Here is a 27,623-nt window from a genome sequence, read left to right on the forward strand (position 1 = left end):
TGGTGACCCCCAGAAACTTAAAGCTATCGACCATCGCCACTTCAAAGTCATTGATGTAGACGGGAGTGTATACCGTGCTATGCTTCCTGAAGTCGAGGATCAGTTCTTTGGTCTTTCCGGCATTTAGAGAGAGGTTGTTTTCAGTATGCCATGCAACCAAGAGATCGTCAAGTATTGAACTTAATGATCAGCCATCATCATAATGAATGGCAGAGCAGGTTCGATGGGCCAAATGGCCTCCTCCTGCCTCTCTTTATGTCTGTATGTATAGGAAATCTGGCTTGTGCTTGCTTCCTGGGCAATGGGCTTAAGAGTCCTGTGTAATTGACCTATTCTTGTCCACCAGTGAATATGTATTGCAAGGAGTCCCAGAGGCCAGTTTTGCAGTCTTCCCAAACTTCATCATATCCCTCCCAGACAGAAGCAATCTTACTTTTCATTTTGTAAGATGCCGCTTTGTCAGATATCGAGATGGTGGTGCTGCACCTCAATTACAGGTCTGTATTCCACTCTCCCGCCCTCACCTTCCACGTGCCTCCGATTTATCTGGAGCCTGACGATGTGCAGATAGAGATGCCATCTGGTCATCTCACAAAACTGTGCTGCCATGGAGACCAAGTCAGCATGGAGATGGAGGACAGGGACTGGTCTGCCCTGGCAGGCTGTTGTACAGCGCATCAGGAGCAGCGCAGCACTATGGCAGGTAGGCTTTGCATGTTGCACTCGAGCACCCATCCCAAAGTCTCTGGCAAACCGAGTGCCACCTTGTGCATGCCACCCTTTGCAGTCGAGTTTGATGCCAACCAATTTTCTGCTGGCGTGATGCAAGATTGGAAGGCCTGACACGATGCCAGGGGGCAGCTGTTTTAATGAGCATTCATGAGATGCAAATGCGATGCAAGTAGCGTGCACACCAACCAGCCAGTGGGAAGACTGACCCACCATTAGGAGAATTGCTACATGATTATACGCCAACAGTTTTCTGACATGTCGTCTCTCACTGGATTCTGTGCGCAACCACCACCAAACCTGGTGCGGGCAGGCTGGGAGAATTCTGCCCCTTATATCCGACAAGAATGATTCAGTCCCTTTTTGCATCTCATCCAATTTCTTGTTAAACTAACTGTGCTGACATTCTGTTCCTCAGGTTTTATTACCCTTTTCCTGAAAACACGGTTTGAATTTTCAAATTTATTTTGTCGTCCTTAATTTAAAACTTGACCCCTTGCCTTTCAATTCCACATGTGGCAGATGAACATATCTGAACCTATATTCTCCAAGCCTCTCAAATCACCCCTCAGTCTTATCTCTTCAACACAGAAGAGTCTCAGGAGACACAGCGATGAGCAAAGGTTGTCTATTCTTAGTTCTCACCAGTATGAATAATGGTCACTTGGGTAAGACCGCAACAGCCACCTGACATCTGTAGAACTGCAGCAAAGCAAGGACCCTGCTTTAACATTCATAGAATCCCTACAGTGCAGAAGGAGGCCACTCGGCCCATCGAGTCTGCACGGACCCTACACAGACCCACTCTCCCACCCAATCCCCACACTCCATCTCGGGGCAATTTAACATGGCCAAACCACCTAACCGGCACAGCTTTGGACTTTGGGAGTAAACCGGAGCCCCCAGGAGGAAACCTATGCAGACACGGCAAGAATCAAACCCTGGTCCCTGGCGCTTTGATGCAGCAGTGCTAACCACTGTGCCGCCCCCATCAAAGAGATGACGGGAGAAAACTTGCAAAGGCATTGAGCAAAAACTGACAACGGAATTGAGCATGAAGATTTAAAGTGGCGCCCTTTCTTTACATTTCTATTCCTTGATCTGGCCTGTTGTCAGAATGAAGAGAACAAATGTTTGGGTTAAACTCAACCTTTATGCTCCCATTAGAAGTACAAGATCTTGGACTCATGAACAGGCCAGATTTTAACTCAGTGCAGATTAATGGGTTTTTGTAAGAGGTCAAATCTTCCCCGTCCTCTGTGCCACAAATGAGTGTTTAGACACAATGGCACAATTAAACTAAAGGGAACAAAGTCCCATCGTGCACATGTTTAGCTGTGTGTTTTGCAGTGCTCACCAGGGTTAATGTAGGACCAGGAATAGCCACAAGGGCCAGCTGCATAGGATTAAGGCAGCGATGCCAGACCTGGGGGGGGGGGGGGGAGGGGGGGGGGGGGGGGGGGGGGGGAGTGCAACAGGGGAAAAGGCAGATAACACAATAAGAGCAGTTAGTGTGAGAAGGTGAGGGCATAGTTAAAACCAGTGAGTTAGAATAACAGTAGCCGAGTGTAGTTAGATGCTATGGATCTATTCTGTATTCGTAAGGGACAGGTGTCAAAACCAATTGTAGTAGTGCAACTAAAATCATAGTTTTGTTAAGTATAAAGCTATACTGTGGTCTTTGTGGAACACTACTCCAGCCATCCAAAACAAACACAAAAGAACACAACGATCAGGACGCCATTTAAAAATGGCATCCCGATCTCCGAAGCCTCCGACGTGATCCCCAACCCCAACGCAATAATGACGAGTCCCCAGCCGCCACCCCAACATCCGCGCAGGGCACCCCGTCTGATCGGCAGCACACAAAAAATGACAGCTTGGCATTGCCAACATGGCACATTGGCAGTGCCACCTGTGCACCTTCGCAATGCCAGGGTTGCACTCATGTAGCACTACCAGGGTGCCAGGTTGGCACCAGCAGTGCTAGGGTACCACCCTGCCCAAAGGGCCTGCACCTGGGAGGACCCCCCCCCCCCCCCCCCCCCCCCCCCAATGAGTGCCATTCAGTATTGTCCTATTTGTGGGGACCAATGCTGAACGGTGCTCGCCATGGGTACCTCAGGAATCTGCATATTAAAAAAGAGAGAGACCAGCTGTCTCGCTCTAATATGCAGATTTTCTAAAAAGCGATCCTACCCACAATGGCAGCGCAACACTTGTACTGCAATATCTTCCCTCTCTTTTATTGTACAGTGTAAATCCCTCGCTGTTACTTGCTAATGCTGCGTGACTGCTAACAGCTGGATGTTTAGAACATAGAACATAGAACACTACAGCGCAGTACGGGCCCTTCGGCCCTCGATGTTGCGCCGACCTGTGAAACCATCTGAAGCCTATCTGACCTACACTATTCCATTTTCATCCATATGTCTATCCAGTGACCACTTAAATGCCCTTAAAGTTGGCGAGTCTACTACTGTTGCAGGCAGGGCGTTCCACACCCCTACTACTCTCTGAGTAAAGAAACTGCCTCTGACATCTGTCCTATATCTCTCACCCCTCAATTTAAAGCTATGTTTAGTTTAGTTTAGTTTAGTTTAGCCTTCCCCTTTAGGTAGTTCGACTTCTCCATCTCATGCTTAATTTTAATACTTAAAGCTCCATTTGATGCTCAAATTTTCTAAGGTACATTTTAGAAGTGGAAGTTCTGAAGTTTGGGACTCTGCTTCTTTACTGAAACAAAGCTAGCGTGCTTTCATGGTTTGCTGACGTGCAGGCCCAAGCTTACATTTGATAACCTCTGAACTTCCACTTTTGGTTTTGTAGTAATCCACGGGAGGCAGGAGTCCCGTCACCACACCAATATTTATTTACAATAATGATATTACAGGAGCAGCTACAAAACAGTGCTGCTAGCAGTCCAGTCAACTTAAGACTGCTCACAAAACCTACACAGGTGATTATATGGGCCCCCTCAATGAGCTATCATTCAGGGAGCTCATACTCCAATTGGCCAACCAATAAAGCCAATTGGAGTTCATTACAGGTTTCATCCAGTTTAGAGTCAAGTGTTTCATTCCCCCTTGGACAGCTGTTTGCTGGCTGCTTGCAATTGTTGGTGGGCTCAAATGGAATGAGTAGACAAATTCATTTCTTTGGTTACCTTCTTTAACAAAAAAGGGTAATTCTCCTCAAAAGGAGACTGGAGTCAAAATAGTTAGCAAGGTCGAGGACCTCTTCTTTTGCCTTTGTTGTGGTTTCATTCTCATACACACTCTTTTGATGAAAAGGCCAATTAAGATCTGGCTTGTGGATTGGTGGTGGGGGTGGTGGGGGGGGGGGGGGGGTCACCGCCATTCTTGGTGCACCCAGTTTCCACTTCTTCTCACCTGACCCGCGAGAGAAATTAAAGATCTGAAATTTCCTCCTGTCGTGTTTGGAGTTGAAAAGGTTGGGGTTAGGGTTAGGGGTTGCAGTGTTACTTTGTTCACCCATGAAACTCTTGGCAGATAGCACTGAGGCACCAGCTCCTGCATCTGGCTCAAGTTTGATTAGAAGCCCATCTACATCAATATTTATAATCCAATACTGGTCTGTATTTGCCTTTATTTCTCCTAGGGGGGTGATTTCCTGGTTGTCAAGGTCTTGACTTTAGGTATTTCTGCCTTATAAGCACAGATTTCTTGGAACTGCAGATCGGAGTAAAATGGCCTGAACTGCCAGTCAGGGCACTGTGTAATTCAGCCGGGCATTCTTGCTGCTTGTGGATCTACTTCCCTCCACAGAGGGGATTGGAAAATAGCAGCTCACACATTTAAAGTATTTCCCTGCCATACCTGTTGTTGCCTTTTCGTTTTATGACCCACAAATTGAACAACTGCATCTAGGAAATTTTCCTTGCACCTCTGACTAAAGTCTTGTACTGCATCCACTCTTTGGCCTGTCTAGCCAATTGTACAACTGTGCTCAAGTTTACTCTTCCTGAAATTGTAAGAAAACGGAGAGATACTCATCTTCTGGCTTCAAAGTCCTTCACCTGCTGTTCTGCATTATTATTGGGCTTAATCTGTGGCTTTGCCTTTATTTTCTACAGTTTCTCTGTGGGTATAGTCACTGCTGCCACCAATCTGTTAACGTAGTTTTACCAGAGAACTCATTAGCTCGGGGTGGGCAAACTACGGCCCGCGAGCTGCATGCGGCCCGCCAAAGGTCTTTATGCGGCCCACCAAGATCAAGTCATTAAAAAAAAAAATTTATTTTTATTTTTATTTTTTTAATTTTTTTTTATACAAGGTTAATGGGGGGGGGGGGGGGGAGGAGGCTGTTGGGTTACTGGTATAGGGTGGATACGTTGACTTGAGTAGGGTGATCATTGCTCGGCACAACATCGAGGGCCGAAGGGCCTGTTCTGTGCTGTTCTATGTTCTATATGAGGCGCCCAGAATCATAACCGGGTGAAGCGCCATTTTTGAAAAGTAGAGAAAAAGAGGGCTAAAGGCAGGATACAGCCGGGGGAAGCACTGAGGTATATGCCGCACGCTAATTGGTTACAACCGGGACTATTAATTAATATACTATGCGGCCCTTTAAAATTGTAAATTTCTGAATGTGGCCCTTGCACGGAAAAGTTTGCCCACCCCTGCATTAGTTTCTCACTCGAAGAGATCTTGCTCAAGGTGCCAGTCTTTTATTTACATACTATTTATAAAGCTTAAACAAAACCATGACCTATCTGGAACTACTCTCCAACATGCTTCTTAGTCATCCCGCACATGAGTGGCATCAATGTGACATAGCTACTTAACATGTGTGTAAGGAGCCATCATTAGAGTTAACTCAACTCTATACATTCTTCAACGATGCATCCATGTTCTCCAGGATGGCAGCTGATGCATTTCTGGCCAGAAATACAAGTACGCGTCCTGTATGTCACATTGACAGCTTAACAGATCTTTTAGCACCCAAATTTAGAGCAGTGTGCAGCCAGATTTCTAGGCCCAGGTCTTTTAGGGAAAAAAAAGGAGAGAAAATTTGGAACAAATTTCAATTTTTTTTCTTTAAAACAAAAGGAATGAATTGGCAGAAACTTCAAATGTCATTTGTCCAATGCAATAGTGAAACACCCAGTGCAAAGCATGGGTCGAAGGGAATGATCAGTCTGCCTGCACGAGACCTGCAAGTCAACCGATGTTTGTGTGCCTGAGAGAAAACATTAAAGATAGAGAAAGAGGGAGAAGCATAAAACTATTAATAATGAAAAGGTAACAGGCCTGGGAGAAGTTTTTCTAAAGCCACTTGAACATTAGTTTTCATTTAATACCAAATACAAGAGCTAAACCCTGGAATGATCCGGGTTTAATAAGTGTACAGCTAGTCTGCGGATTCTGGATTCACAGCTGCTTGGCTCTTCGGACCTCATTAAAGAGCCAATATAAAAATCCTTCAAGCAAGTCTCCTAGGTCACGAGTCTCAGTGAGCCCTGGACATTTGATATTCAGCTTGGAGTCAATCCAACGCCTATGCTTTGGAAATCTGGGGCACTAGTGGAGCTCAGACACAAAATAAGAGCGGATTTAATGAGTTATTATGCTCCCCAAGAGGCAACTAGCTGTCACCCTTTGGGTTTGTAAAACCGATTCTCGCACAAAGTGTTATCCATTTGTCATTATCCTTTCAGAAGATTTCTTGCTGCACGTCTCTTCAATCAGTCAAAGACTCAGTGCAATGCTAGCAGACTAACCAAGCCTCAAAAGGATAATACCAGCTACGTTTGGCCAGCAACTCCCGACTAACAGGACAGAGCCACCAGAGATTAGTAATCATGATCATTTGATTGTGAGTTGCTCAAAATAAAAATGTCCTCCACTAAAAGGACAATCCATTTGCAGCACATAATGCATGTGGGTCAAATCATCGTAAGGTCATACATCTAAATCATGAGGGGTCTGGACAGAGTAAATAGGGAGAAACTGTTCGGACTCTTGAAAGGATTGATCAAGAGCGAGAGGACACAGATTTGAAGTAATTGAAAAATAGGAAAACCAGATAGTTAGGGTCTGGAATGCATTGCCCGAGTATGTAGTGGAGGCATGTTCAATCGAGGCACTCAAAAAGAAATGAGACAGTTATTTGAAAAAAAGCAAGGTGCAGGGTTACGGAGAGAGGGAGCACTAAGTGAACTGCTCACACTCCTCCAGTGCTAACACAATGACTCCTTCTGCACCAACAATTCTATGACATCATACTGATGGGAGGGCAGTTTGGATATACAAAAGGAGAAGATTTGAACTCATAACTTGTCCTGAATAAATGGAGATATCAAATTGTTGTTCAGTCATCAAAACATATGACAATTCACGTCAGTGAGCAGAGTGAAGGAAAAAAATTCTGCTACTCAATACAGTCATCCATCATCTTAATGAATAGAATATTCGCCAGCCCTCAATTTAAAAACATTAAAAGGTTCATCTTTGGCAGCCTCCCAGTTCAATTCTATCTTCTCTTTCGAGGGCTATAAACAAGAAATTAACTAACAATTTACAAAATTAAAAATGCAAACCCAAAGATGCTTAGGCGAATTGGCTATGCTAAATAATTGCCCCTTAAGTGTCCCAAGATTGCAGGTTAGTTGAGGGCTACGGGAATAGCGCAGGGGAAGTGGGTCTAGGTAGATTGTTCTTTCAGGAGGGTCAGTGCAGAGTCGATGGGCCGAATAGTTTCTTTCTGCATTGTGGGGATTCTATGGATAAGGTGCTAATTCTTTGGCTGATAACATTTGACTTTGGCCGCCCAAGTACAAATTACATCAAAAATTGCAAAGCTTCCACGGTTGCAGATTATTGTGCATTGCACCCAATAACTATGAATGATGGCTAAAAGAATATGAAAATTAAAGTTCTGCCTCAAAGAAGAGTGACATTTTGTCACATTCCTTAAGCCCTCGTTATTTGGGCTGATTTACACATGTGAATTCAGGTGTATTTAATGGGATCCACAAGATCCACAAAGCTTGACATTGCAGGAACGAGATTGGGAATTGGAGCATTTTCAGAGAAGAAATTAAAGGTCAGTAAAAAATACAATCAATTTTGTTAGCCACTAGAGAAATGCAATGGAAAGAATCCCATAACAATATCTCAAGAATTTTTTATTAGGATAGGCCAGGCATCCTAATTGAATTGGACAATTTTTCCCCTGGACACAAAAATATTGCCTAAGAATGAAGACAATTTAACAGATAAATTGGAAATCCCACTCAAAGAGGGCATAAAGTTAGCCAGTGTGGAAAGTAAATTAATCCGTATTGTTATGTTCCAGTATAGTATGAACTCTCAGTCAATACTTTATCTTTTTAACAACCACAAAAAGATGGCAGCTAATCGACCAGCTGACATCCTTGTGAATTGAAACTCCCCTGTTTCAAGAGGGAATAAAAGGAACTTTCCAGACTGATGCTGACTCAATGCCTTTTCCCTGAAATTTTAAAGGGTAATTTCAAATTGAATGGGTCATTCAGATACAAAAGGCACTAACTGTCTCAAACTCTGAAGGTGCAAAAGTCATCACAGGATGTATAATTGACCTGTCCACTCACATTAATTGGAAAAGGACTTTGGACTTTTAACATGTCACATGGTGAGATAGCATGTTTGTGACTTGCTTTTAAACAGCAAGTGTTTCTGGTCAGAAATCCATCAGGTGACCACTGAACCGTCTGTCGATTAACTCGACAAGTAATTAACACGGTAGCACAGTGGGTAGCATTGTTGCTCCACCGCACCAGGGTCCCAGGTTCAATTCCCAGCTTGGGTTATCGTCTGTGCGGAGTCTGCACGTTCTCTCTGTCTGCGTGGGTTTCCTCCGGGTGCTCCAGTTCCTCCCACAAGTTCCAAAAGACATGCTGTTAGGTAATTTGGACATTCTGAATTCTCCCTTTGTGCACTCCAACAGGTGCTGGAATGTGGTGACTGGGGGGCTTTTCACTGTAACTTCATTGCAGTGTTAATGAAAGCCTACTTGTGACAATAAAGATAAAGATTATTAACAATGATACCTTGAATGTAGAAGAATTAACTTTCCCAACCTGTTCCAAAATCAAGTTTGCCTGATAATCAACCTCCTGAAAATTCAAACACCTTGCAGCTTACTGAGAAAACTGTGCTTACAAGACCCTCACTTCAACTAAATATGTTGATTCATCTAAGAAACTACAGGCCTCCCACAAAAAGAGAACACAAAACAATTCTACTTTGTAATCATATATATTTTGTTCATCTGTATGAGTGTAATGTGTATGAGGCCAATGAGCGAAACATCACTTATGAACTCCAGGGCAAGTGTGGGATAATAAATAACTCCTAATTTTAAAAGTCACCCAGAGAAGCTTGCTGCGAGAGCCAATTAAATTGGGACAATGGTAAGAAAATACACACACTTCACATACAAAACACACCGAACACGAGCAGTATGAAAATACGCAAATATTGTCCATGGTAATACTCAGAGAATCGATAGTGAGCTACCCAAGATATGGGGTTAAAGCACTTTGCTCCTGAAAATCTGGAGAATTATATTTTATAATGAATACAAGCTGAAATTGGCTGACCAGTAATTGAGAGCCTCCCTAATGAGGACATTTAACCATAAATCATCAATCAAATAATCCACTTTTCCATGTAGGAAGATAAAAATAATAACAATAATTTGTGCCAGAGATTCTCTCCTTGAAAGAATAGACTGTTGAAAACCTCTTCTTCCTTAATCAACAGCTGTTCAATTCATATCTTACACTTCAAGTGTGGACACTGAGTGAGGAGAGCACATTTTCCAATTGCTTAGCCAGCCGGTTGTCAATATCAATGCAATTTCTCATTGCTTAATCTCAATTTGAAAGTGAAGCATCATACTTTAGACAATATAAACTCATCTATACAGGAAAACAACTAGATATATACAGAAGCTGAAATAGACTGGACTACGCTCTGTTCTGCAAACATTGAATGAGCTTACATTTATGTAACCTCTTGCATAACCTCAGGAAGTTTCAGAGTGCTTTACAACCAATTACAGTGAGGAGTCAGGAAATGCAGCAGCAGGTATCATATATTAGCAATGAGATCATCTGCCAGAAAATCTGTTTTTGTGATGTTGGGTTTTGGATAAATATAAGACGCCAGACAAGCAGAGGAGTGCTCCCTACCAGGGGATTGCTAATCTTTTTGTGACATTTCATTACGGAGGATATAAAAGCCATCAAATGGTAGGATAGAGCAGTGTAAATTGAAAGACCAACACCACATAAATGGCATGGAAATAAGCAGGGCATGACATGAACCAAGAGGAATTCCCATCCTTGGCCAAACTTAGCAACATGCCTTGCTTTAAAATTATTAGAATAAGCAGCACAGCTGGATAATAATCTTTCAGCAATGGGGTACTAAGGCAAAATCTTAACATTCTGATTAAAATAATTTTTTTAAAAGTAGCATTCTTTTAAAATGAAGGATTTAAACATCCAATTTGATTATTGCACTTAGCTTTTCTGTTCATCAATAAAATGCAACAAACATTGCATTGGTTCTGGGCAGGATCATTTGGGGACCATTAAATGCTTGTATTTTTCACACTTCTCATCCTATACCTTCTCAAGTGCCATGTTGAACTCAATCTGTCCATTTGTTTTGGGTCTTCACATGACCTTGAGGACTTATAGTGACAGATTGTATGAGGTACCAAGTTTTATGGCAAGTGTGCATATGGGAGATGTCTGCATTTAAATTAGACTAATGTCAATCTTGATACCTAATCTCTGCTACCTGTCTATTCATTGTTAATCTCCCACGTGCATACCCTTCATTGAAAGTATATCAGTAACTTAGCAACTAACTCTTTATGGCAGTAGTTTCAACGTGTTTTGGTTTTATGCAAATTATGCCCCATGGTTATCACCAGAGGAGGGAGAGGATGTCTGGAGTATTATGATACAATGTTTGAAAAAAAAATGTTAAATAAAACATTTGATTAAATTAGCAGGATCGGATATTCAACATAAAAATAAGTCAGTATCTGGCAGAATGATGTAATTAAGATTCTAAAAGAACTTCCCTGTGCTCAAATGTTCAATGCTGAGCAATGCCTATACACAAGAGACTTGGAGCTGGAGCAAAATTGGGCTGCTCATCTCATGATTCAGGAAATGCCAACACCGCCCCCCCCCCCCCCCCCTCCCCCCACAACCACCCAGAGTCTAATTCTACGGCTGGAGTTTCGCTGAACATGGGTTTGCATTGGGTCACGATAAATATCCTCCATAAATCATCCCCTCCCAACCAGAAGAGGACACATCTGCAGAGTAGAGACGTCAACAAAACAGTTGGGCCCGTTCCAGTTTATTTTTATCTTAGTGTCAGCCTGCTGAATCTGTGGTTATATCAGTAATGACGGTGAAGAGCAAACATCAATCAAGATAAGTTTTTGAAGCTTCATTACCAGAGTCAGGATTAAAACTTTGATCGCAATTTGCCACACAGAATATTTTTCCTAATGTCTATGAATGTGTGGGGCGAGGGAGGAGGGGGGGGGGGGGGCTGAAAATTGAATCCATCAACTATTTCTGACTGTGTGCATGCGGCAGAGATAGTACTGTGTTAATTAGTCAACTTCAGGCTACTGCACACGTGATCAACAGAGGCAAAAAGCATGTCACCAGTGGATATTTCCAATGCTCAACAAAAAGAAAGAGTTTTCAACGGCCTACATAGTGAACAGTAAAATCTTCAAATTAATCAGATCAAATATCCTACTGGTGTTGGTGAAAGAAATCAATATTCTTTCCGACACTTAACCAGCACCACAAAGAGAAAGCGGTTATTCAGTTGTTCATTTTAATCAGTTCTTGCCACAATGCTGTGCTTTGTTCATTTTTGAATGCTGTAAATCGACTGGACAAAGCAAATAATTTTGCACGATATGCCATGATACTTCTTTCTTTTCCTGCTAATTATCCCTTCAATTTCTCTCTCCATCTCTCTCCTTAACCATTTCCACGCAACATCTAGGAGGCTAATTTTCACTGTCTCGGACTGTCATAAATAGGATAATAATGGTCTGAAAACAGTGTCATATATCCTCCCATTTACACTGAAGCTCTTGCTACAGATGGCTTGGGTAGAATCCAGAGATGGACAGAGGAGGCCATTTCTAATATCCAAATTCCAGCCACATCGCTCATCATATACACACAAAAAGAAACTCAGACCTCAAAATGAGGCCACCGTATCATTCAACGCCAGAACACAACGAGCGGATAGTAAAAGCATCATTCACCCATGACCACACATTCTGGACCAAATTTAAAAGTCATCTTGGACGAATCGTGACTCCTTTTATTTGAACATCCTGAAGATTAAAGCATCACCTTTCGCCCCGCTATATACTTCCTCACCATTACTTACTTTCTTTCTCCAAGCCATTGGGGCTTAGTTCCCATCTCCGAGATTAGTTTCAGGCCTCTCGTCCATTCAATAAGAAATACTACCTTGGCCCTTCCACTTCCGCAACAAAGAACAAAGAACAAAGAAAATTACAGCACAGGAACAGGCCCTTCGGCCCTCCCAGCCTGCGCCGATCCAGATCCTTTATCTAAACCTGTCTCCTATTTTCCAAGGTCTACTTTCCTCTGTTCCCGACCGTTCACATACCTGTCTGGATGCATCTTAAATGATGCTATCGTGCCCGCCTCTACCATTTCCGCTGGTAAAGCGTTCCAGGCACCCACCACCCTCTGTGTAAAAAACAATCCCTTAAACTTTCCCCCTCTCACCTTGAAATTGTGACCCCTTGTAACTGACACCCCCACTCTTGGGAAACGCTTGTTGCTATCCACCCTGTCCATACCTCTCATAATTTTGTATACCTCAATCAGGTCCCCCCTCAACCTCCGTCTTTCCAACAAAAACAATCCTAATCTACTCAACCTTTCTTCATAGCTAGCACCCTCCATACCAGGCAATATCCTGGTGAACCTCCTCTGCACCCTCTCCAAAGCATCCACATCTTTCTGGCAATGTGGCGACCAGAACTGCACGCAGTATTCCAAATGTGGCCGAACCAAAGTCCTATACAACTGTAATATGACCTGTCAACTCTTGTACTCAATACCCCGTCCGATGAAGGCAAGCATGCTGTATGCCTTCTTGACCACTATCAACCTGCGTTGCCACCTTCAGGGTACAATGGACCTATACTCCCAGATCTCTCTGTACATCAATTTTCCCCAAGACCCTTCCATTGACCATATAGTCCACTCTTGAATTTGATCTTCCAAAATGCATCACCTCGCATTTGCCTGGATTGAACTCCATCTGCCATTTCTCTGCCCAACTCTCCAACCTATCTATATTTTGTTGTATTCTCTGACAGTCCTCCTCGCTATCTTCAACTCCACCAATCTTAGTATCATCTGCAAACTTGCTAATCAGACCACCTATACCTCCTCCAGGTAATTTATGTAGATCACAAACAGCAGTGGTTCGTGCACAGATCCCTGTGGAACACCATTAGTCACCCTTCTCCATTTTGAGACACTCCCTTCCACCACTACTCTCTGTCTCCTGTTGCCCAGCCAGTTCTTTATCCATCTAGCTAGTACACCCTGAACCCCATACGACTTTACTTTTTCCATCAACCTGCCATGGGAAACCTTATCAAACGCCTTACCAAAGTCCATGTATATGACATCAACAGCCCTCCCCTCATCAATTAACTTTGTCACTTCCTCAAAGAATTCTATTAGGTTTGTGAGGCATGACCTTCCCTGCACAAAACCATGCTGCCTATCACTGACAAGTCTATTTTCTTCCAGATGTGAATAGATCCTATCCCTCAGTATCTTCTCCAACAGTTTGCCTACCACTGACATCAAGCTCACAGGTCTATAATTCCCTGGATTATCCCTGCTACCCTTCTTAAACAAAGGGACAACATTAGCAATTCTCCAGTCCTCCGGGACCTCACCCGTGCTCAAGGATGCTGCAAAGATGACGGTTAAGGCCCCAGCTATTTCAACCCTCACTTCCCTCATTAACCTGGGATAGATCCCATCCGGTCCTGGGGACTTGTCCACCTTAATGTCTTTTAGAATACCCAAAACATCCCCCTTCCATATGACAACTTGACCTAGAGTATTTAAACATCTCATATATTCTCATGTTACCTCCAAACTTGCCAACACAAACGCTCTCCTTGTTGTCCTTCCTTCCTTCATTAACTCAAACTTGTGAAAACTCTGCACCAAATCCTTCTCAGCCATCGTCACCCTGATCTATCATAGCTTCCATCCACCAGTGTGTTAAAATAATTTATTTTTTGTCTTCAAGCTATCTCCATATATTTTTGCCCATCCTACCCCGGCAAGCTCCCTTAACTTCAAATTTTCCTCCACCTTTGAAACACTCGATTCCCGAGACTCTGGGCTTTGTTGCAACACCCATTCTTATCCCTCAGCTTTTGAGACAGGGCTATTTGGATCCAATACATGGAAATTCCGATCCTAAGCCTACATAACCCCTTTCTTCATCAAATCTTCAGTTTTCTTAATCATTCCCTCCTCAAACTGGTGCTCATTTCCTTATACCTCAATAAAGGAGCCCTGGGACTTTGGGTGTTAACTGCAAGATGTTGTTGTTTACCATGTTATATGGAAGCCTGCTTGGGCACGCTGTTCACATGCAAACAGACAATTGTATTAAGTCACTCGAACACAAGCACAATTCCCATGTGCATGTTTCAGACTTTTGTTTTTATTGAAATAATTCGGCTTCCTTTGTGCCTTTCAAACTAATTCTATCTCAAGTTAATATTAGTATAGTTAAAGAGTTATAGTTAAAGTCCACGGCTATTACTGCACTATTACTTTTGCACCCCTCAGAGAATTGTCTGTATTTCTTCCATCTCCCTCGGACAGTTGAGGGAGGGGGGGGTCTATAATACACACCCAGTAGTGTAACTTTTGTTCTCAAGTTAATTCTATGTGGCCTCATTTAATGATCTTCCTACCATATCAGTCAACAGCTAGAATTGTTTCGACATATTGTGACCTTCCCTCTTTTTATAATCCCTCTCCATCTCCTCTGAAAATCCTGTAACCAGGAATGTTGAGCTGCCATTCCTGCCCTTCTTTCAGCCATGTCTCAGTAAGAGCTAGAATATCATACTCCCACATGTCAAGCTGTGCTCTGAACACATTTGCCTTTTCCTTAGACTTCTTGCACGGAGGTATATATCATTCAACACTGCCAAACTCCCTTCTTGTCCATTTTCTAGCCTTTTTTTCAAATTGACCTCCAAACAAGATTAGTGGCTTTGTGCATTCCATTTCCAACTTTTCTTCTCCAAATCTCAGTTAAACTGGACAACTGCTCATACTACTAGTGTAGGAAATGTTAAAACATTAAAAGAATAAAAACCTTACAACTTTCCCAATCATGCAATTATTGAAGAAAACGTACATAACATTCTGAGACACCCCCAAGCTGGGGGAATTACATAACTGAAAAGGTCAACCTTTGCATTGAATTTCCAAATGGAATGGACAGGATTTTTCTGCTACTTCTCATTATTAAATATTAGTTGTATCATTCAGAAATGAAATCATCTTGAGATGGTAAAAGAAAAAGAAACGCAATTCCCTGGGAGATAATAGGAATCCCTGCATGAAGTAGGCAAGCCAATTTTTAGTGTGTATTTCATTGATCTAGCTTTTTTTGTTTTACTTCATCTTTTAAAATTACAATTTGACATTTATATCCAATCATCCCCAGCTTCTGGTTAATAAACAAAACTCCTCACATCCAGAAAAAGCTTTGCAGAATCTTAGAACGATGCAGAGAGGGTCAGAAGGTCAATTCTTCCAAGAATTTAATATCATAAAGGATTCCAGTGGATTAATTTGAAAATCCCAAAAGCAGCTTTCAAATGAAGAAGCAATAGCTAATTATAGAGCATTACGATCAATCGTCCAAGAGTTAGAAGATATTCACTTTGTGAATTATTCAGCAGCCGTTTCCAGTTTTGAGCAGCCTGATCAATGTTCCGGAATTAACATGAGTAGCAATGCACTGCTGAAGGATCGACTAGAATTAGAATACAGATAATACAAGTGGTAGCTACACTCAGCCAAGTTGGACAAGCTTCACTGAGTGCATTGTGCCAGTTTGGATGTGCTTTAATATTACTGGAGGCAAATGGGTAAAGCTAATCTTAAAACATCTCGCCACTCCAATCTTTCTGGCAAGCCAAAATTGAAATTGTTTGAAGAATAAACAGACTTCTCAGGATTACGAGAGTCGCTGGCACACCTGACATTTGCCACCCATCCCAAGATACACCGTTGTCAGTTATGGTGAGCCAACCTCCTGAGCCACTGTGCAGCAGTTTACTACAACCGAGTGGCTCAGCGGTCTGAAAGTGGCCAGGCAAGAGTCAACCCTGCCTGTGTGGGACTGGTGTCACATTTAGGCCAGAACAGATAAGGAAAACAAATTTTTGATTCCTAAAGATGGTGAGCTAGCCAGTTTGATTTAGACAGCAATTACTGTTATTGACGGTTTTATGACTTCAGACTTTTAAAGTAAAATTCTCAAACTGTCAAGGAGGGACTTGAACTCTCACACGTCTATTGCTAGTCAGGCAGCATAGCCATGACACTACCCATTTATTACAAACCAAATGTTAAGAATCGGCCAAGGGAGTTCAATGATCATTGAGCCCGCCATTATGTATAATACTTCATAATCATTGAATAGTGAATGCTCGCATACAGCATCTTGTATCACAACAGTCCTCTGATGTGCAACATATAAAGTAAATAAAATATCCTGCATCCTCATTTCAGCAGTACCTTTTGGCTGCTGCACTCTCAAACAACAGCAAAATCAGACAGACAATGGGATTCACATCTCAAGCATTATGCTCCTGAGGCAGCAGGAACATACTATAGCATTAATTTGATATATATATATATAGATAGTATTAATTTGATACATAGATGGAATTTTAGCTATCGCAGACAGCATTTCAAAAATGTTATTTCTGCTCTGCTTTTTGCTTCTATTTCTTCAATGTTTAACTGCTTCTTGCAGTATTGATTTTTCTTCATTTATTTTAAATTCACAAAATCACCAGCAAGTCTGCAACAACGCATGAAAGACACCTGACCTGCCTACCTAATCCCATTTGCCAGAACTCGGCCCATAGCTTTCAATGTTATGACATGCCAAGTGCTCATCCAGGTACTTTTCAAAAAGGATACGAGGCAACCCACCTCTATCACCCTCCCAGACAGTGCATTCCAGACCAGACTTGAGGTTTTCCTCAAATCTCCCTAAATTTTCTGCCCCTCACCTTGAACTTATGTCCCCTGGTAACTGACATTTCAACTGCTGCTTCCTATCCACCCTGTCAATGCCCCTCAGTCTTGTACACGTTGATCAGGTCACCCCTCGGTCTTCTCTGCTCCAGCGAAAACAACCCAAGCCTATCCAACTTCTCTTCGTAACAAAAAATGTTTCCAGGCTACATCCCGGTGAATCGCTTCTGCACCCCCTCTAATGCAATCACAGCCTTCCTATAATGTGGCAACCAGAATTGCACACAGTACTCCAGCTGTGGCCTCACCAAAATTCTATACAACTCCAACATGACCTCCCTGCTTTTGTAATCTACACCTCGATTGATAAAGGCAAGTGTCACAACCCTTTTAACCTGTCCTTTTGCCTTCAGAGTTCATTGGCAAACACCCCAACGTTCCTTTGCTCCTCGGAACATCCCAGTATCAGACTATTTATTGAATACTTCCTTGTCACATTACTCCTTCTAAAGTGCATCACCTCACACTTTTCAGGGTTCATAGAATTTACAATGCAGAAGGCGGCCATTCGGCCCATTGAGTCTGCACCGGCCCTTGGAAATAGCATCCCACGCCTTCACCCTATCCCTATAACCCAGTAACCCAACCTTTTTGACACTAAGAGAAGGGAATTTATCATGGCCAATACACCTAACCTGCACATCTTTGGACTGTGGGAGGAAACAGGAGCACCCGAAGGAAACCCACGCAGAGACGGGGAGAATGTGTAGACTCCGCACAGACAGAAACCCGAGCCGGGACTCAAACCTGGGACCCTGGAGCTGTGAAGCAACTGTGCTAACCACTGTGCTACCATATTGCCCATTAAGTTCCATCTCCCACTTTTCTGTCCACTTGACCATCCCATCTATATTTTCCGGTAACCCAAGTCATTCAACCTCATAGTTAATCACCAGGCCAAGCTTTGTGTCATCTGCAAATTTACTAATCCTACCCACCACAGTCATTTATACAGTAGAGGACGCAGTACAGAACCCCGTGTACGCTACTGGACACTGGATTCCAGTCACTAAAGCAGCCGTCCTGTCTCATACAGCTCAGCCAATTTTGAATCCACCTTATCAAGTTACCATGTATCCCATGTGCATTTGTTTTCTTTATAAGTCTCCCATGTGAGACCTTGTGAAAGGCTTTGCTGAAATCAATGTATGTAAACTACATCAACTGCACTACCCTCATCCACACACCGGGTCACATGCTCAAAAAATTCAATCTAATTTGTTAGGCATGACATCCCTCTGACAAAGCCATGCTGACTATTCCTAATTAAATTTTGCCTCTCCCAAGTGTAGGTAGATTCTCTCCTTCAGCATTTTCTCCAAGAGTTTCCCTACCACTGATGAAAAACTTACTGGTGGATTAAACACACTTGTCTTTTGTTATCTCCTCTTCCCTTCTAAAGGAATACTGGAGTATAGTTCCATTGGCATTGGGCACCGTAGAATGTTTTGCAAGTAGTCATTCTTCCCAAACTAGACAAGCTCTTTGCTGGCTGGCAGACTAACTCAAGGCCAGAGCCCAATTTTGTTCTTACCTGATGCTCAAGCAAATACAGTTTTACGAGTTAGGAGTTGGAAACTTTACCAGTTTCCATCTCTCCACCGAAGACTGTTGAGACCAAGCGAGGAACCCTTATTTCTGCCCAAGTGAAACCAGTTAATGATATTCATCCACAAAGCACTGTTAAATGTACAAAACATCCCAAGGTGCTTAGCTAGAAGCTAAATGTAAAAGTGGATGCCAACCAGAAAAAGAACTATGAACGTGACCAAATTAATAGTTAAAGGGGCAAGTTCTGAGAATGCTTTTGAAGGTTGAAACACAGGTAGAAAGATGAAGTAATTTGATAAGAAGTGCATCCTATGTTATTCACTTAGGTGCATGACTGTGGAAGGACAATTAACATCCACTTAAAAGAGGAACATCACATGAACGCAGTATTTATTGCTATTATGGGCAACAGAAACCCATATCACATAGTTTGGTACAGTGTTGTAAATAGTCATATAATGTCAAACGAAAAACCAATGTTAGATTAGTATGTGTTGTCAGAGTGAATTAGGCATTAAATACCACTTTTCAGTGAAGCATATCCCTGATGTATTATATTAGAACAGCTTGAGGTTTTATTCTATAAAAACAGAGAAACACTTCTTTTTCCAGCTCAACTTTACCTCCCATGAGGGTCAACTATTTTAGGAATAAATTACAGATTAATTATATATGCTCATCAGGGCTCCTGCAAAAAATAGCCATCATCTATACTTAAATAGTACACCAGGTCATACACTGTCCCAATTAACTCCCTCTCAGATATTCCATTTTTGTTTTAAAGAAAGTTATTCAGTTAAAATGAAAACAAAATTTCTGTTGATTAGTGTGATATTTGGATGATATAAAATATAGGTTGGAGCAAACCATTTTTATGCAAATTAGTTTTAATTTTTTCTACCAGCTTCCCCGACTCAGGTTGGATCACAGTTCCACAGGCTGTTGTAAAACCACCCTGCTAAAAACAACAGCAAACCATTTTACTGTGGGAGGCATCACAGCTGAACCTGATCCTCTCACCACTTGGTTTTAACATGCTCAAACATTCCAGCAGGAGTCACTGGATAGGGATCTATAGCAACAACCCTGCACACCATTTACTGCCTTTTAGCAGAAGGACACTGGAGGCCAACTGGAGAACCCCCATTAACCACAATTGCCAAACGCAATCCTTCATAATCCTCACTTTATATCTGATGCTGATTGTTGAGTGTTTCATGGACACCATATTTTCACATAATCTCGACCTTTCCATATGTAACTTGCCTCACAACACACCAGTGTCTCTGTGTTAGCCCGAGTGTTAATGCCGTCCTCCATGTTCTTACACAGTTGCTTTCACAACATGTTGAAAGATATATCATCAATAGCTGCTCTGGTCAAAGCAGTTTGTAGGACAACATAAGCAATGGATTGAACAGCCTCCAAGTGAAAGTCGGAGTAGGTGGATACTGGGATTTTCCACTTATGCAATTCGAAGCCCATAGACAGTCAAAAGAGTTAAGGACTATGTTGACCTGGTGACAAATGGTCAACCATGACCTTACTGACTAGTAGAGAAGGCTTGATGGCCCAAATGGCCTCCTCCTATTTCGTACATTTTCTTATCAAACTGTGCTTTAGAGAGAACAGTGGAAAATCTTAGCCATGGTCTTCCCAACTTGTCAACTCTTTTGTTTTCAATGAGAACTGGGGTCTGTGGCCTCCTCTAAAAGGTTCAAAAGGGAAATGCACATCAGCTGTGATACTGAAAACATTAAAGATGGAAAGGCCCTGTGTTTAATTGCTGAGAAAGCTTTCACAGCAGGAGCAAATGGAGAGGTGGTGATGTAGTGGTATTGTCACTCGACTAGTAATAAAGAGCAAATGGGAAGGTGGTGGCGTAGTGGTATTGTCATTAGACTAGTAATCCAGAGACCGGATAATGCTCTGGGGTCCCAGGTTCAATTCCCACCATGGCGGATGATGAAATTGGAATTCAATAAAAATCTGGAATGAAAAAAGTCGGATGATGATGATGAAACTATTGTCGATTGTTGTTTAAAAAAACATCTGGTTCACTAATGTCCTTCCTTCAGGGAAAAGAAATCTGTTGTCCTTACCCGGTCTGGCTCACATGCGACTCCAGACCTACATAGCTATGTGATTAACTCTTCACTGCCTCCCACTGAAACAGCCAAGCAGGCCACTTAATTCAAGGGAAATTAGAGATGGACAACAAATACTGGCCCAGCCAGTGATGCCCACAGCCCAAGAATAAAAAAAAACACTACATCTCTTTGCTCCCGGGTTAGAAACGAGAAAGGGAAATAAACAGCCAAACACCTTCAGTGATAAATGCTGGAAATTGCAGTTGTGATTTTAAGTGAGGAATAGGTGATGCACAGTTGCACTGCATCCATCATTAAATCATCTACAAGACATTGACTTGGGAAAAACTGAATGGGCAAGGTTCTGAAGGGCTCCTTGCACATATGGAACTGGAGTCCTGCATGAATCAATATCCTGGGCTGAGATAAAGTAAGCAGAATATTGGGACATGCATAAAGATAACTGACTATAAACTAATGGATGAAATCATTAAAATATATAACATGAATCAACTGGCTTCTTTTACTTTATTTAAATATGCAACTTCATTTAGAAAATGAAAGCTATATTTTAACCAGCATTCTTCCACACAACACTTTAGAAAACACAATACTAACACCAAATGTTGCGCTCTAGCACTGCTTAACCAGCTGGTGCTGCCCATCATCAGATTCACTGGAGTGATAGACATACTAATGGATCCATCAGTGTCCACATATTACCTGTGAAGAAAACGTCAGGCTGCAAGCTGGTGAAATATGTAGTTCAGTCTAATCACATTTAACATGAAAGGCCTAATGGGATAGCATGGGTACAATATTTGAAATAAAACAAAAAAAAAAACAAAATTTACAAATATGCACTTTAATTGGTATGTACATGATGCTAAAATCAATGTTACTGACCCCACCGTGAATGCCAGTTGAGGGATCCTTTAACCCTACCAGGAGAAATTGGAACAGGTACGCCCAGAAGTAAATATCAGACAATGGCGATCCAGCTCACTACATTTTACTGACAACAATAACAACTTGTATTTAGTTAGTGTCTTAAACTTAATCAAACATGCCAAGGTGCTTCACAAGAACATTATCAACCAACGTTTGACACTTAACCACAAGGGGAGACATTAGGACAAAGAGGCAAGTTTTAAGCCTGCAGAAAGGGTCAAAAAAAGTTCACCCATTTACAGCCTTTTAGAAGTGAGTCAGACAGGGATTAAAATGTGTCAGGAAAAGATAAAAAGGGAAAGGAAACCCAAAGGGAAATGAAAAAAAAACAACCCAACACCGAACCCATTGGCTGCTAAATTGGTCAGTGCTGTATGAAATGGATTGCAAGGAGTGTGACATTCTTTGACACACTTAAGCATCATCCCATAGGTCAACATTTCAGCCTGGATGGAAGTGGCGGCCATGACCCATGGTGCAGTCACTGTCATGGTTATGGTGCATTTTACCAAGTGACTTGACAATACATGGAATCACTCTGAATGTGCCACCTTTGAAGTCAAGGGGCTTTGAAAATGGATCACCTCAGTCATTGCTGGATGACTGACAATAAACAACAAATATTGGTGCCACCTTGGCAAAAGGTGGTTAATCTGGCTTTACTGGAGTACCAAATCATCCTGGTCTATGTTCCTTCATGTACTGCCATTGGTAATGATTGCAGTGCTCCTGAAGAATCATGCTGCCGAATAGCTTATCGGCCTTTTGTATCCCTGCCACGAGGCCCATGATTTTAGTCCACCTTGACTGTACTAATCATCTGCCAAAGGAATAAATGTTTATCTTAGTCTGCAGATATGGGTACATAACCAAGCCTTCTTCCTGATGGGCATTCATCCTCATATTCCCAAATTTGTCTCAGAGTGGAAGCCCATTGCTACCAGTAATGGTGTTGGGTCCAAAAGAATACCCGTCGACAGAAAAAGTTCACAAGAAGCATCAAAAATGACTTCAAAATTGTTAAAAGTCAAACATATTTACAATCACAACTCAGCAGCCGGGGCTATCCACCTCATATACGCTTAACTTGGAATTAAACACTGAACCAGCAAAAAGACAGGAAAGGTTGTTGGGAGTGTTATGACACCACTGCAATGCCAATGAAATATCCACCTGATTCATGTGGAACCCTGCCCATGACCAGAAATACATGTCACACAAAGACAAAGGTCTATTAGTTAATGGGGAGTTGTGATACAAAAATTGTTCCCACCAGTTCCATAGTTCTAGAACACAATATGTTGCTACCAAATATACAGGATTGATTTTCATGATTCTTTAGAGATTGCAACTTGTGCAACTATCAATCCAACAGAAACTGAAATGAAGAACATTTCACAGAATAAAATTGATCTCTCATAAAAGGTGGCAAGTGCAGGCAATTTTCAGCCACATGATAACATCCTTGGATGGATTCTCATTGGCAAGATATTTTATTTACATGTGTCCATGTTAAAGACTAGATGTAAATTTTTGGATTGAAATCCAATTTATCGCAGGGGAGCTGATTAATATTCATCATTCGTACATATAACAGGTACACACATTTGGCATGTGTTTGGCACATTTAGCAGATGGAATGGACAGGGCTCTTGTCTGGTGACAAGTCTTTTTCTGTCATTAACATTTTTGATGAGAGATTTTTTTCCCCCAAAGACATTTCAGGTTCAATCCACTGTTAGTTTATCCATTTTAATGTTACAAATTCAAAATGTAGACTTGGGAGCCCCATTTTGATCCATATTAATTTCTCTCAGCAACTGTGAAAAGTGTCCACATGAACACCAATACCACCCTCCCCTCACTCTCCCAACAGCTACCCACCATCACTCTCAGAAGACTAAATGTGGTGTAAACCACAGGGATATGAAGGTGTGCCTGTAAACGGGGCAGGGAAACAATAGATACTAAACAGTTGTTCGATCTACAGGGGAGGCAATAGACCTCTGCATTCTTGTTACGAGGGAGAATGATTCCTAGGTTTTAGCCCAGTCCTTATATTCACTCTTAAATGTTCCACATAGCCGGCAATGTCAGTGATAATTCAGAGAGATACATTTTGCCCATGAATTATCACTCATTGAGCAGTGAAACTATCATTCATCTTCACATACAAATAAAGAGATAAGGGATGCAATCTCACTGCTTCAGGAGCAGGGAAAGACCAATGATTAATACATGCCATAGGTCTCCTGCACAAATGAATATCAAAGCCAAGTGAATTTAAGCCAAGGTTTGTATGGGCTGCCTGGCTGTCTGTGGTGTTCAATAGAAAGTTAAATGCTGCATCTAGTAGAATGTTATTTTCTACAGGTGGCTCTTTGCTTTTCAATATATAATGCCTATATTATTTCTCAGTAATTAACTGCAGATTGCCACTTCAGAAACTTGCAGTGATCACATTGAAATCATTAATGCTTTGTGTGGTTAAACTCAGACATTAGCTACATGAAGTGCACTATTTGAGTGTCATGGAGAAACAGCAATCACCACCCAAACAAATGGACCCAAAATGCAATAAAACTGCACACAGTACATTATTAAAAACAAACAGACATGGGAATGATTTCAAGGTTGTGGTTATAAGCCACTTGAACTGTGCCCTTACCGTTTGTTGTCAGGCAAACCCCACATCGATTACAAGACGCTCCTGGGTATTAATTATTCTCAATATAAAAATGCAATGAATCGTGATGATAAACATCATTAAAAATGTATTTGCGCTTTATGTCACCAAGCATTTCACGAGTAGCATCAGTGCATAAAAAAAAAACATGGTATGTGCAGCCCTCAAAGTACCTTCCTCCTTCCAAAAAAAGGTACAAGATTCTTAGAAATTTTCTGGAATTGATTAAATTATAGCTTTTGAAATCAATTTGGCATATCCCCAATTTCCATTGAATCTGGTTCTTGAAACTTCTATTCAGAAGAAGCTGTCTTCTTACTTTCACAATGCAAATAGTCAGATACTAATTTGAATGAATATATAAACAGTTTATCCGAACTTGCAAATCAAATTATAGATTGTTTTATTATTATTAACAAGTAATGTGTGGGTACCAACTCCACCATGTTATGTCTTTTCCAGCTAACAGGGAGGGCAAACATCCTGCTATCAAGTGCTAGGAAAGTGGATGAAACCGAAACCCCCGCTTCTGGAGATTTGGCTCATCTTTGCATTTCCTGGATAACCTGCTTAAAATCAGAAAGTCACTTTGCAGCAATGCAAAGCCAAAAAATTGGCATTTTATAAAATTCCTTGCTTCATTATAGTGAAAACTAATGCTGAGATGCAGCATAATGGATATAATTTCTATGCAGGAACATCATTGTTTTAGGTGCATTGACTGAAGAGATTTTAGCCAATTTTTGATGTTATCAGGCACTAGACAAGTGCAAGTTCTTGTTGATTTTTTTTTGCGATGCATTAAACAGAGAAAGAAATGTCAAATTTATGCAATGGAGACTATAACTGCAACAACAACCAGCACTAATAATAATAATGTTTATTGTCACAAGTAGGCTGACTGCAATTAAGTTACTGTGAAAATCCCCTAGTCGCCACACTCTGGCACATGTTCGGGTACACAGAGAATTCAGAATGTCCAATTCACCTAACAAGCACGTCTTTCGGGACTTGTGGGAGGAAACCAGAGCACCTGGAGGAAACCAACGCAGACACAGGGAGAATGTCCAGACTCATCACAGACAGTGACCCAAGCCAGGAATCGAACTTGGGACCCTGGTGCTGTGGAGCAACAGTGCTAACCACTGTGCTACCATGCCACTACAGGAAGAGCTTAAAGACAGGCTGGCATGCTGTGTCTTGCAACAATTTACCTTGGCACAGTCAAACCCAAAAATCAGATGGACCTTTGCACCAAAATATCAAACTGGAACACGATAGGAGCGACCCAGTTTCCACATTGCTCTTAATTGGAGGATTATGTGGAGGAATGTACCTAGACTAGAGATGTTTTGTTGCTCTTGGATTTTTGATACATCGATTGTAACAGAGCTGGAACAGCAGAACATGATGAATTTCATCTGGAAATTGCCCAGAATTGGAAAGCCCAAGCAGGCAGAATGGATACCACACACATTGGGAGCTCAAACCGGTGCCACACAGTTTCTTGAACAGGCACTCTCTCACACCTCAAGGCTTTATAGCTCTTGATAGTCTAAAGTGGCATGTGTACCCAAGACAATTTGCAACTTAAATATTGCAGTATAATTACAGCCTTAACCTGTGCAGAGGTCAGTTGTTCTTGCAGCAAGTGTGGGGATAGGAAAAATATTAATTTCAACATCACAATTAAATAGAAATATTACATATAAATGCGTATAATTCTACTATCCAGATTCATAGAATAGACAAAGTATCTCAAAAATAACAATATCCAAGTGTTATTTCAATCAGGAAGGACCAAATTAAATAGTTAATACCGCCCAGTTTATATTTTCAGTGTGCAAATAACCTTTCCTTGTATCTACATTGATCGCTAAATAAAGTGACTCTTTTAGAATACATGCCACCAATTCAGCGCAAAAGTGGACCAGACAGCAGTGGTTCAAGATCGCCAGCTCTAAGCGAGGGATTACGCGGTCTGATTAACGAGCTGTGGACTGAGATTTATCCCTGTAAATCCCCAGCAATGTAAATAACCCTCAGAAAGATAACAATTCATTTCAGAGTAATCGAATTTGGACTTACCAGATCAGAAGTTAGAGATGGTATGGAAAACTAAGTTGTTCTTGGGAAAGAATCCACTTCGTCCTGGAATTTTTTAAAAAAAAGTGGGGTTTAAAACAAAGATGTTCCAGCACCGAATAGAAAGCGTCCATCGAATAAACGACACTCCCTGCTACGAAAGGGCTCCGATAATTGAACTTCTCACCATGTCAATTCATATAACGGACAATATTAGTTCAGCTCACGGAAAGTGTATGCAAATCCACTTAAACCACCTTCACTTTCACTGAAAGTAGTTAAGGTGAGCTAGTGTTATACACCAAAAATAATTAGCACTCAAGGTCATCACGAGTAAATTAGCGCGATTTAACACATTCTAAATACTGTACGCGCCCGACCAGGCAGATCGCCACACATATTATAATTTCTGTACCGTTTGTTAAGTGCAGGTTGTTAATATACGGGGGGCATAAAACTATTGTTTTCCTACACGAGATTACTAGCCAAGGGTATTTCAATCCAAGCACTGCAGTTTACCTTGCAAAAGATCAAACACAGTCTTGCCCGGGTCTTGGATGTCTTTTGTAAAGCATGTCCCAATGTGAGGACGACGTGAAATGGACACAGTTCAGAAGCACAATGCAACAATATAACAATTCACAGCTGGGCTGGTTGAAACAGATAGAGCGCGCCCATTCCACTGGTAGGGGTGGCAAAGCTCGCTGATGCGCACAAGCGACATCAATTTCCCAACAGAAATTGGGCTGACGCTCCGCCTGCATGACCAGCTGCATGACCAGCTGCGTGTGCGTTATCTGCCTGCTCACTGGGCCGAGTGAGCGATTAGACATTCAGCGGCTTTCCCCTCGCCCCCCCCCTTCCCCGCGGCAGTGGTTTGCTCCTGCGAACTGGGTCTTCCAGCAGGATGTCCACGCTGTATCAATGAACGGAGGAGATGCCTGCGGCTGGATCCTGCTGATTCACACGAATTGCGGCATAGACGAGTTGTCTTACACGACATTTCCAGTTGAAGCTGACGGCGGAGATTCCATTAACCAATACTAAAATGTCTGGAAGCACAGAAGGGACGTTTTTTTAAATATCGTAAAATGTGGCATTT

The 27,623-nt window shown here is 41.8% G+C and overlaps 1 protein-coding gene across 1 annotated transcript in view; it reads right to left on the reverse strand.

Moving 5' to 3' along the window:
• Positions 1 to 27,198, reverse strand: part of LOC119967358 (hippocalcin-like protein 1) — a 187,734-nt gene extending 160,536 nt beyond the window's left edge. Inside the window, exons 1-2 of the mRNA XM_038799781.1 lie at positions 27,041 to 27,198; positions 26,525 to 26,587 (exon numbers count right to left, since the gene is read on the reverse strand). The gene's annotated coding sequence lies outside the window, so the exon portion shown is untranslated. The remainder of the gene's footprint in view (positions 1 to 26,524; positions 26,588 to 27,040) is intronic.
• Positions 27,199 to 27,623: the final 425 nt, after the last annotated feature.

The sequence above is a fragment of the Scyliorhinus canicula genome, chromosome 1 (assembly GCF_902713615.1).
Source record: "Scyliorhinus canicula chromosome 1, sScyCan1.1, whole genome shotgun sequence".
NCBI classification, from domain to species: domain Eukaryota; kingdom Metazoa; phylum Chordata; class Chondrichthyes; order Carcharhiniformes; family Scyliorhinidae; genus Scyliorhinus; species Scyliorhinus canicula.